Genomic DNA, 10310 nt, shown 5'->3' with positions numbered 1-10310 from the left:
TGAAACTAGCCAACAGTGTGAAATTAAACACTTCGTTTCAAATAAATTGACTGCCTCAACTCAAAATACTAATAAAAGCCAAATCTCTTTAGCGAACCGACAAAAATAACTTCATTGTTCTGCAAGGTGATTAATGCTGGACTATGAGAAAGGTGGAAATAAAACCTGAAACTAACGACATATTTTAGCCTTCCGTAATTATGCGAACGTATTTTAATTCATTTGGTAGCTCCCGGCCACAGAAATCCGTTTTGTTGTCGTTTAATGTGAGAGCAATAAACGAAGAGGGGACAGCAAAATAACTAAACGTAAACACAGGTCACGTGGAGGCTACCCACCTCCCCACTACAACTCCAGACTGCTCTGTGCATCAGCCCTGGATCTACACGATATTTCCGAACCGGAGCAATTTAGATAGTGGCGCGCAGCCACACATCTGTAGCCAGAAGCGGGAGAAGGTACTTACTCATAGGCGACTCAACTGCGCATGCGCAAGAGCCCGCCCGCAACTGCTCAAATGAATAAAATGGAAAAAGCTGTCATGTCACGCTCATCGGAGGCAATTTGCTGCTAGGAAGCACTGCAGATTCTAAAGCCTTTGACACACTTTGGTTGGCAGACGCTTGTATGAGCACTGTGTTTTGTTGTTGTATATGGCGCATTTCCTTTGCGACTTAAGTTTTGTTTTCGTTTTTTTCTGTTGTTCATGTTTTTTTGCTGCAGCGTTATTCTGCAGAAGCGGGATACAGTAACAGCCTTCGTTAGAGTATTGGTTATTACCAGTCAAAATCACAAAAATTTAACTGGTAACTAAAACAAAGTTCCCGGAATTCTAAAAAATTCCCGGGTTTTTCCCGGTTTTCTCCCGGACGAAAAAATTCCCGGGTTTTTCCCGGATGTCCCGGGTCGTGTACACCCTGTATAACATCTTACGAGGGTTGCCCAGTAAATAATGCCCCATATTTTTTTTCTCCAGAAGTATTTATTCCACAACAATCAAATTTGCATATGTGAAAGACTGATGTTTTGTCTACTTGCTTTATTTTTCCACATAATCTCCTTCAAGTTCGACGGCCTTTTTCCAGCGAGACACAAGAGCGTGTATTCCCTGCCGGTAAAAATCTGTACTCTGCCTACGGAGCCAGGTTGTCACTTCGTGAATCACTTCTTCGTCATCGGCAAAACGTCTTCCACGAATGAAATTCTTCATTGGCCCAAACAAGTGAAAGTCTGAAGGAGCCAAATCGGGGCTGTAGGGTGGATGGGGTAACACTATCCAACCCAGTTTCGCGATGTGTTCACAAGTCCTCAAACTTGTGTGAGGACGAGCGTTATCATGCTGAATCAAAACATCCTGTGGGTTAACATGACGCCCAAGGCGCCGGAAGCGCTGCTTAAGTTTGTCTAATGTTTTGACATAAGCCTCTGAATTAATGGTACTGCCTTTTGGCATCACATCAATGAGAATTACGCCCTCGCAATCCCAAAACACAGTCATCATGACTTTTCCGGCTGAAGGAACTGTTTTGAATTTTTTCTTATGTGGAGAATAAGCATGACGCCATTCCATCGATTGTCTTTTTGTTTCGGGCTCAAAATGATGAACCCAAGTTTCATCACCTGTCACAATCCGTGACAAAAAGGCCTCCCCGTCAACGTGAAAGCGTCGCAACAAATCGAAAGAAATGTCTTTTCTTTGGGATTTGTGATCGACAGTAAGACACCGAGGAACCCATCGTGCACACACTTTTGAGTATCCAAGCTGATTGATAATCACATCCACACTTCCTTTGCTTACTGACAACTCCAGTGCCAATTGTCGAGTCGTAATGCGTCGATCCCGTCGAATGAGAACATCAGCCCGCTGCAACATGTCAGGCGTGACAGCCGTGGGAGGCCTTCCCGACCGCGGCAAATCTCGGAGCTCCGCAGCACCGCCCTCTGATGCTTTCACCCTCTGTGCCCAGCGACCAACAGTACTCCTATCGACTGCAGATGTTCCGTAGACTTTGCACAAGCGTTTATGAATATTGTCCACGGTTTCTTCCTCTGCTACGAGAAATTCAATCACTGCACGTTGTTTATGACGGATGTCACCTGCAGACGCCATTTTAGAACATTCCTACACCACCGCTCTCTGTCGGAGGAAATTGAAACTTTGCGTACACACGCGGGAAACTTCAAATAACTCGCACCTAAAGTGTCACATTTCTAATATTTTTTATTTCGGAGAAAAAAAATATGGGGCATTATTTACTGGGCAACCCTCGTATATAGTCAAAGTTTAGTTGGTAAATGATAAACTAAATGCTTCAACAGGATTTTCCATAGCTCCAGACTAGTCCGTACTTTCACTAAAAATGGTGCTTCGCAAACTTTCTTAATGATAGAGATCTAAAACTGCGAAAGACGTTGGGCCCGAGATGCAGCTTTCTACAAAAGAGCCTAACGCTAAAAATGGTCGCTACGCCGTAGCAGCGAAAGGGCTGCCTGCTGGCGGTTGATTTATCGGGCGGCGCTGTTTGTTGCAGGCGGTGTCTGAGGCCCGGTTGCCCGATATGCGGCGACCAGCAGCACAGCTTCCGCGAGGAAGAGGAGGACGAGGAGGAGGAGGAGGAGGAGGAGGAGGAAGAGGAGGAAGAGGGGATGGAGGCGGCGGCGGCCGCGGAGGCGGCGTCCCGGCTGCGCGGCCGCAGCGGCAGCGGCAGCGGCTCGGCGGGCGGCAGCGGCGCGCGCCTGTCCGAGATGGCGCTCGTGCCGTCCGACAAGCGCCTCACCGCCTCACCGCGCAGCCCCAGCCGCCGCAGGGCGCACTTCGCCATAGGACCGCAGTGAGTGACAACGCGTCCACACTACGGAACACCTCGCCTCTCACTGGCAGCCTGCTGACCACCTATAGTCTCACCTAAACTACCAGCAACGTTAAATATGTAATGCAACACACTTTCTTCTCAGCCAGTTTCGCTTGAAATCAAGCTGACTTTGTTATCGCTCATCGTGTAATACACTACTGGCCATTAAAATTGCTACACCAAGAAGAAATGCAGATGATAAACGGGTATTCATTGGACAAACAAATTATACTACAACTGACATCTTTGGGTGCATAGGTCCTGAGAAATCAGTACCCATAACAACCACTTCGGGCCGCAATAACGGTCTTGGTACGCCTGGGCATTGCGTAAAACAGAGCTTGGGTGGCGTGTACAGGTACAGCTGCCCATGCAGCTTCAACACGATATCACAGTTCATCAAGAGTAGTGACTGGCATATTGTGACGAGCCAGTTGCTTGGCCACCATTGACCAGACGTTTTCAATTGCTGACAGATCTGGAGAATGTGCTGGCCAGGGCAGCAGTCGAACATTTTCTGTATCAAGTAAGGCCCGTACAGGACCTCAACATGCGGTCGTGCATTATCCTGCTGAAATGTACGGTTTCGCAGGGATCGAATGAAGGGTGGAGCCACGGGTCGTAACACATCTGAAATGTAACTGTTGTGGTTGGCAGGAGAGCCAACACCGGGTTACCAGAGGAAGCCGAAAGGCACGCGTTTTAGCTCACGCAGGCTGGCGTGAGGTCTGGAACAGGACAAGGAAATTAGAATTTAGAAAAAACGGACGTAGCTGGTGGAATACTTCACTTTAATCCAATAATCGTGAACGTCGCTCTTGACGGTACATGATTCACAGTATCAATAGTAACTGGTAATGGCGCCTTGCTAGGTCGTAGTAAATGACGTAGCTGAAGGCTATGCTAACTATCGTCTCGGCAAATGAGAGCGTATTTTGTGAGTGAACCATCGCTAGCAAAGTCGGTCGTACAACTGGGGCGAGTGCTAGGAAGTCTCTCTAGACCTGCCGTGTGGCGGCGCTCGGTCTGCAATCACTGATAGTGGCGACACGCGGGTCCGGCGTATACTAACGGACCGCGGCCGATTTAAAGGCTACCACCTAGCAAGTGTGGTGTCTGGCGGTGACACGGATGCGACCATCATGTTGCTGTGAACAGAACCTGGATTCATCCGAAAAAATGACGTTTTGCCATTCGTGCACCCAGGTTCGTCGTTGAGTACACCACCGCAGGCGCTCCTGTCTGTGATGCAGCCTCAAGGGTAACCGCAGCCATGGTCTCCGAGCTGATAGCCCGTGCTGCTGCAAACGTCGTCGAACTGTTCGTGCAGATAGTTGTTGCTTTGCAGACGTCCCCATCTGTTGACTCAGGGATCGAGACGTGGATGCACGATCCGTTACAGCCATGGCAATAAGATGCCTGTCATCTCGACTGCTAGTGATACGAGGCCGTTGGGATCCAGCACGGCGTTCCGTATTACCCTCCTGAACCCACCGATTCCATATTCTGCTAACAGTCATTGGATCTCGACCAACGCGAGCAGCAATGTCGCAATACGATAAACCGCAATCGCGGTAGGCTACAATCCGACCTTTATCAAAGTCTGAAACGTGATGGTACGCATTTCTCCTCCTTACACGAGGCATCACAACAACGTTTCACCAGGCAAATGCTGCTTGTGTATGAGAATTCTGATGGAAACTTTCCTCATGTCAGCACGTTGTACGTGTCGCCAACGGCGCCAAGCTTGTGTGAATGCTCTGAAAAGCTAATCATTTGCATATCACAGCATCTTCTTCCTGTCGGTTAAATTTCGCGTCTGTAGCAATTTCAATGTCGAGCAGTGCGCTCCAACCTCTACGGTTTCATGAAGATCCGATTGGTGGCAGAGCTATACGTAGCCTTCAAAATAGCAGAGAACTGTCAATGAGTTTCTTTTGCCGAAAAATCATATCATGGCAAATATCCATACGCGCTTGGAGAACGTCTACAGAGAACTGGTAATGAACAAACGCTCGTTGAGCCGTTGGGCGAGAGGTCTGTCATCATCGCAACGAGATCACGCAAAACCTGTCCGACCTTCCGCGCACCGGCTGGCAGCACACAATCGTGACTCCCGCAATGTTGGAACGTGCTGACACTCTCATTCGAGGTGATCGAAGGATAAAGATCAAACATCTCACTGCTCAACTGGAATTTATCCCTAAACATCAGGGAGAGACAAAAAGTGGTATTTCTTAACCCGTAGAGGGGATCGATACATTTCCTGACTGGCCATGGCCCTTACGCTACGTATCTGTGCAAAATGAGAAGGCAGATGAATGATAATTGCGCCAGCGACAGTGTGGGCACACCAGAACACACACTGTGGAACTGCGCGCTGAACGAAGATTCGGCAGGTAATGGCTGTCGGGCATTAAAGTTGTTGGATCCCAAAACAGAAATAAGGACCGAGACGGTCTGCCGCATCTTGTACGTTACTGCAGCTGCAGTATCCAGGACGGCCGAGGAAGAATTCAAGAGGCACTCGACCGCACATCAGCATGCTGCCATCCCGGCTAGACGAATACTACCCACATGCATAAAGAGAGGTCGGCGACCACGGAATGAAATAGCTTCTCAATAATCTACATTGCGTTGATGCTAGTGATCATGGAAGGGTGGACACTCAGATGTAACTGTGATTGGTGGAATTGCTTCTAATAATGGAAAAGTTGCTGACGTGCTGTCCAGCGTCCAAGGAATCTAGTAGACAACGGCTGTTAACCAGGGTAGTATGAGGACAGATCCAGTAGCGGGGAACAACCAGATACAGGTTAAATACACCAAAATAAATAAAAGAACACCGATCAGATTCTATAGTACTCACAGTAGTACTGGTAGCTGGATGTCTAGTTAACGGCTTTATTGAGATTTTGCAGTAGTAGTAGTAGTAGTTGTTGTTGTTATATTAAAAAATCAGAAATAAATAGTTAATGTATAAATTTATTTTTTTATCCAACGAAATGTGATCTGTATGGCCTATTTTAGCTTTTCAGATAACGGGCTGCCGGCCGGTGTGGCCGTGCGGTTAAAGGCGCTTCAGTCTGGAACCGCGTGACCGCTACGGTCGCAGGTTCGAATCCTGCCTCGGGCATGGATGTGTGTGATGTCCTTAGCTTAGTTAGGTTTAATTAGTTCTAAGTTCTAGGCGACTGATGACCTCAGAAGTTGAGTCGCGTAGTGCTCAGAGCCATAGATAAAGGGCTGTAATCGTGAAGAATAAATAAATAAATTAAAAATGCTGAGCTGGACGTGTCTATCGACCACCATTCGGGACACTCAAAGATGTGTGCCCGCTGCGTTCCTCGACACTTAACAGAGGACCGTAAAGAGCAACTAAAACCATCTGCGCAGAATTTCTTACGCCTTGCGAAGCTGATCGCTGAGATTTTTTGTCGGACATCGTCACAGGGGATTAAACATGTGTTCATCACTTCGAACCGGAAACAAAACAGCAATCCATAGGGTGGCTCCACTTCCCCTCCGAAGCAAAAGTTCGAAGGCGCATGCTCAGCTGGTAAGCTAACGGCGACGGTCTTCGGGACTCTGAAGGGGTTATTCCGTTTGATGTCGTCCCTCATGATGGAAAGATCAACTCTGAAGTGTAATGTGCTAGCCTCAGGAAATTGAAGAAACGATTGAGCGTTTTCATCGCCATAAAAGTGCAAACGAACTTCTCCTTAACCATGACAATGCAGGGCCTCACACGAGTCTGAGCACCTGAGAAGAGCTCATAAAACTACCCTGCAGTCCGGATCTCGCATCTACCGACTTCCATCTGAAGGCTGCACTCCGCAGGTAGCAGTGCGTGCATGATGGGGAGGTTATTGATGCAGCGAGACATTGGCACCGACGTCAACCATTAGAGTGGTACCATGTGGGTATGCAGGTACTTCCAGTAAGGTGGCGTAAGGCCGTCGCATTCAACGGAGACTGTGTGGAAACATAGGCTTTGTAGCCAAAAGAGTGAGAGTAATATAGTGTACTAATCCCGAATAAAACCAACCAGTTTTCAGAAAAGGAATGTGACATTAATTATTGAATGAGGCTCGGACAGTAGGGTGATGGTGGTCGCGAGTGTTACTAAACACCTAACAGGCGGCAATGACAGCGCAGGATCGTAGACAAGGCAGCAGGTACGAGGAGCCAGTTCCACAATCGCCGTTTGGCCATATTTTGCATTTTGACCGTAATTTATTGGTTACAAAGTGGAGAGGAAAGCTGAGTAAATTGCAGAAAGGTAGAAAATTAAGAAATGGGCCCTGAATGAATTGAAACAGAAAAAAGCAGAGGTTCTTCAGAGTCTAATAGAGAGCATTAAGCAACGATAGAGTGGAACAGGGTAAAGGAGTAAGATAGAAGAATGATAGGTATACTTGAGATATGGAATAGTGAACATAGCAGAAGATCAAACAGGTAAGAGGAAAAGACACTGTACAATAACTGAAGTAACACACGGTGTATCTAATTTAACTGACATAAGGAGAAAGTATAGACATGCAGCAAATGAAGCAGGTGAAATGTAATGGAGACATCTGAAGCATAGTATGGACAGGAAGTGCAAGATGGTTAAGCAGTTAGCCTAGAGGACAAGTGTACTCACGAATAGGGGAAAAATCGATGCTCCCTATGGGAAAATTAAAGACATCTTTGGAGGAAAGTCAAGTAGCTGTATGAATATCTAGAAGTCAGATAGCCAGCCAGTACAAAGCAAAGAAGGGAAATCTGAAAGACAGAAGGAATATCGAGGAGGGCTATACAAAAGAAACCGAACAGGAAGTAAACGAAAAAATGAGGTGGGAGACATGACACTGCGAGAAGAGTTTGAGAGAGCACTGAACCATGTAAGTCAAAATGAAACCCCTGAAATAGACGACATTCCCTCAGAAACATTGAGGCCATTTGGGGAGCCAGCAACGTCAAAACTATGCCACTTCGTGTGCATAATATATGAGACAGGTGAAACATCCTGGAACTTGAAGAACAATGTAAGAATTTCAATTTCACAGAAGGCAAGTGCTGTCTAGTGTAATGAGTATTACCGAATCATTCCAAAATACGGACAAAAACTTCAAGACCGAAACTGCCGCGACAGAGATTTGTCCGTAAGGTTTAACTTTTATTCTTGCAGTAAACGGTCTCTGAAGCGATGAATTTATCAATTCAGCGGAGTTGAAACCTACGTGATTTTGGCCCCATGGAGCTGCGTCACTGGATTCATTTTTGGAGCACCTAAATTATCTTTATTCAAGCATCACGTTCACGATGGAGATGGACAAAAACGGCGAGCTACCGTTCCTGGATGTGTTGGTGTGGAGAAAAGAGGATGGCAGCTTGAGACACACTGTGTACCGTAAACCTACACACACGGACATATACTTACAGGCCACCAACCGTCACAATCCTGCACAACGAATTGGCGTGCTTAGGACGTTGGTCCACAGAGCTCGATCCATATCAGATTCTGACGGCTTGTCTAAAGAGCTATGCCATATGCGTACCGTATTTTTGGAGAATGGATATTCTGAACGAGTGAAAGTGAGGAGCTGGAAGAAAGTGATGAACAAAGAGGAAGGGTCGTTTTGTCATACGTCGGCGTTGTTTCTTCGAAAATAGGAAGATTATTGGAGAAACATAAAGTTAAACGCGTCTTTCGTCCGCCCACGAAGGTCAGAGCTCTTTTAGGATTGGTCGAGGATGATCTTTGTTAAGAAGACCTGGTGTTTATAAGATTCTCTGTACCTGGCGTACTTCATACAATGAACAGACTTGTCGCACTGTGCCGGCCGCGGTAGTCTAGCTGTTCTAGGCGCTCAGTCCGGAGCCGCGCGGCTGCTACGGTCGCAGGTTCGAATCCTGCCTCGGGCATGGATGTGTGTGATGTCCTTAGGTTAGTTAGGTTTAAGTAGTTCTAAGTTCTAGGGCACTGATTACCACAGATGTTAAGTCCCATAGTGCCATTTGAACCATTTTTGTCGCACTGTGCAGGACACATATGCCGACCATCGAGGACCAGGCGGAGAAATCTGCAGTGGCCGAGCATTGCCTCCATGCAGTCCATTGTATGGAATACAAAAACATCGAAATTCTGTCGTCCACGTCTTTGTAGTGGGACAGCATTACCAAAGAAGCAGTGGAAATTCGCAGCTGACTAATTTACTTAACAGGGACACAGAATGCCAACTCAGCACGGCATAGGATCCAGCGGTGGGCATGTTAAAATCACAGTGAACACAAAAAAAAACTGTTGGTCGTACGAGAGATGACGCTGCAGTGGCGACACAGATATACACTCCTGGAAATGGAGAAAAGAACACATTGACACCGGTGTGTCAGACCCACCATACTTGCTCCGGGCACTGCGAGAGGGCTGTACAAGCAATGATCACATGCACGGCACAGCGGACACACCAGGTACCGCGGTGTTGGCCGTCGAATGGCGCTAGCTGCGCGGCATTTGTGCACCGCCTCCGTCAGTGTCAGCCAGTTTGCCGTGGCACACGGAGCTCCATCGCAGTCTTCAACACTGGTAGCACGCCGCGACAGCGTGGACGTGAACCGTATGTGCAGTTGACGGACTTTGAGCGAGGGCGTATAGTGGGCATGCGGGAGGCCGGGTGGACGTACCGCCGAATTGCTCAACACGTGGGGCGTGAGGTCTCCACAGTACATCGATGTTGTCACCAGTGGTCGGCGGAAGGTGCACGTGCCCGTCGACCTGGGACCGGACCGCAGCGATGCACGGATGCACGCCAAGACCGTAGGATCCTACGCAGTGCCGTAGGGGACCGCACCGCCACTTCCCAGCAAATTATGGACACTGTTGCTCCTGGGGTATCGGCGAGGACCATTCGCAACCGTCTCCATGAAGCTGGGCTACGGTCGCGCACACCGTTAGGCCGTCTTCCGCTCACGCCCCAACATCGTGCAGCCCGCCTCCAGTGGTGTCGCGACAGGCGTGAATGGAGGGACGAATGGAGACGTGTCGTCTTCAGCGATGAGAGTCGCTTCTGCCTTGGTGCCAATGATGGTCGTATGCGTGTTTGGCACCGTGCAGGTGAGCGCCACAATCAGGACTGCATACGACCGAGGCACACAGGGCCAACACCCGGCATCATGGTGTGGGGAGCGATCTCCTACACTGGCCGTACACCACTGGTGATCGTCGAGGGGACACTGAATAGTGCACGGTACATCCAAACCGTCATCGAACCCATCGTTCTACCATTCCCAGACCGGCAAGGGAACTTGCTGTTCCAACAGGACAATGCACGTCCGCATGTATCCCGTGCCACCCAACGTGCTCTAGAAGGTGTAAGTCAACTACCCTGGCCAGCAAGATCTCCGGATCTGTCCCCCATTGAGCATGTTTGGGACTGGATGAAGCGTCGTCTCACGCGGTCTGCACGTCCAGCA

The 10310-nt window shown here is 48.4% G+C and overlaps 1 protein-coding gene across 1 annotated transcript in view; it reads left to right on the top strand.

Annotated features, from left to right (window-relative positions):
* The first annotated feature begins 2752 nt into the window (after positions 1-2752).
* The window catches only part of LOC126175860 (proton channel OtopLc-like), a 148575-nt gene continuing 141017 nt past the window's right edge, over positions 2753-10310 (top strand). The window contains exon 1 of the mRNA XM_049922871.1: positions 2753-2831. The gene's annotated coding sequence lies outside the window, so the exon portion shown is untranslated. The remainder of the gene's footprint in view (positions 2832-10310) is intronic.

This window comes from Schistocerca cancellata, chromosome 3 (genome assembly GCF_023864275.1).
Source record: "Schistocerca cancellata isolate TAMUIC-IGC-003103 chromosome 3, iqSchCanc2.1, whole genome shotgun sequence".
NCBI lineage: Eukaryota > Metazoa > Arthropoda > Insecta > Orthoptera > Acrididae > Schistocerca > Schistocerca cancellata.
The sequence above is the reverse complement of the archived record's forward strand: the minus strand, read 5'-3'. Positions and strand labels throughout refer to the sequence as shown.